We start from the raw sequence: 2,549 nt of genomic DNA, 5'->3' as shown, positions 1-2,549 counted from the left end.
AAACAGCTGTGATTGACAACACCGCTGACCAATGGGGAAAGAGAAGAGGGCCAAAGCCAAGGTGACGTAAGGAGCCGACTGCACATCACCTGGAAACGGAGGACCATCTTTAACAATGTCAAGTATGTGTAACAGAGGTTGCAAAAAAAAAAAACAAAAGTACGACCTGACCTCACCCCGTCCGAATTTCAGTTTTTACAAAAGGAAAGGAAAGTCGTGTCACGATCAATTCATAAATCAAACGAAACTAAACACCGATTCAGTTGCGCTACGCTTACCTCTGCAGGGGTTGACAAACCACTCGGTTGTGAGCTCTCACCGGTCACAAGCTGGCCACCCTCAGCCGATCCCAAGTCCAAGCCATGCCTGCTGATGTCATCTAGACATGTACCATCAGGCACTAACCGCAGTGCGAAGTAGTCTCCACTCACCTTTTCCCACTCCAACTGCATGTATGGTTTCAAAATAGATTTAGGGCTGCCTGGTTCCTAGTATCTAATTTCTGTCGTTTCTCAGACGACACATTTTTGTCACCTTGGGCTAGATGTGTTTCAAGACAGTTCTGATAGGTATGTTACAGCTCAGGATTTACTTATATAAAATATATATAACTTATATCCCTTTTAAGCAAATAGATTCCCTTCACTCATTTTACAATACTGCCCGATTTCCCTAAAATGCACAGCTTTTTACTTACTATCCTGTTTATTTACTATCCTGCTGGAGTTGGAGGATAATGCCATATAAAAGTCTGGACTTTTAACCAAGCTGTACAAATCAAGTATGAGTTAGGAAGCTTTCAATACATGATGCCCATTTTGCGATAAATGTTTCAAATTTTAATGAAAGTTCCAGCACATTTAACTTTTGAAAACTATTATAGGTAGAAAATTAATTATGAATTAATAAACAATCAATCGATTCAAAAAGATGTGTAATCAAATAAATCATTCAAAAAGCTTCTTGGGTTTAGATCATTTGAAACCTAAGTATTATGACAAATTAAAAGGCATTAAGTTAAAGTGACTAGCTTATAATTATCTGTGCTTTGTTTACCCCAGTAAAGAAACGTATACATTTGTATTTGTACACATACAAACCACAGGATTGAAAGTCTTGGAATGTTGTACTTTCTCTGGACTGTTACAAGAAAAACTCCAAGAAAAGATTTCACATAGTAGTCTTCATGGTTTTAAGATTACGTTTTCTTTTTTAAAAAAAATCGTGTGCCATTAAAAAGCACAACAGTAGTATTTCTCTTACAAACTCAGAACACAGCCCACTTTTGTTCCAGAACTGAGGTCATAATAAAATACGTTTGAAGTGCATAGAAGGATTGAATGACTAGTCGTGGCAGGGGATGTCCAGTTACTTAAGGTGTCTCTTTTTGCTTTATTCCAGGCTGTCAATCAGAAAAAAATTGATAGAATTTAACTGCCTTGTACTATGCGATTCGATATGCTGTACAAAAAATATAAATAATAAAAAAAAACTGTTTCCTATTCATCTGCCCTCTGTCATTTACAGAAATGAAGCAGACGGTGCAATTGGTAAGGATTCGTAGTGTAACAATGATGTTAGTAATTGAGCTCCAAAAAAAGTGACTGGGGATCCCCTACTTCTTTTTTCTATTTCCTGTTTGAAACACACAGAAACTGTCACTTCCCCTCAGATTTTTATTTATATTCTTCATTGGCTTTACAGAATGTAGTCATAATGCAGATTTTTTTTTTAAAAAGTGATTAAAACTCGTGGTCTGTGTTTAGGCATTGTTGAACAAAATGGGTTTGTTTTAAGGTAGACATTAAAATATGTAGCCATATGAACTCTAATCAACTACAGTACTTCAGGATGAGATTTTCAAAATCCATTTTCATAAGAAACGTCAAATTCCTTCTTGATAGCTGTTTACTTGCTAGTTTTCTTCACCTTTTTGATATGTCAACAACAGTGACCTCTTGTGTTAGTAATAATTAATTTATAAAAGAACGCTTAATTATTTATTCTTAGTTCTTTTGTATTTTGTTTGGGTTTTACTAACATGATAGCTTCGATCACAGCACTGGCAATAAAATCATTGACTGAAGCCTGAATAGGGCTGTAGTTAAAAATAATAAATACATTGATTCGATTTTTTTTTCTCATAGGTATGTGGTCTTTATATCATTTACGTTTACATAGTTTCTTTCCTGCATTTGCATTCTAGTTTTGTCAAGTCAGGTTGATTATAAGACCAACGACGTAATGCATGTGATGAAAAGACTTTGACAAAAAGGTTTGAGACGTGATCAAAAACTGAAATAAAAATTAAAATATATAAATACGGTTTCACTTTCTATGAAATATCCTCACAATAGTTTTTGTGGGTGTGCAGTGACATATTAAGCTAAAATGGCAACAGCTGACCAAATTGTCTGTCAACCATTTTAAAATACCATACCATTACTCAAAATCTACCCATACAGGCAAATTCACTACATAAGTAAGATAATTAAGCTCTGCAGAGTTGTTTGCTTTTGCATTTCTGCAGTTTTCTTTACTCTAGGAGC

This window comes from Atractosteus spatula, chromosome 14 (assembly GCF_055471065.1).
Source record: "Atractosteus spatula isolate fAtrSpa1 chromosome 14, fAtrSpa1.hap1, whole genome shotgun sequence".
Taxonomy (NCBI): Eukaryota; Metazoa; Chordata; class Actinopteri; order Semionotiformes; family Lepisosteidae; genus Atractosteus; species Atractosteus spatula.
The sequence above is the reverse complement of the archived record's forward strand: the minus strand, read 5'-3'. Positions refer to the sequence as shown.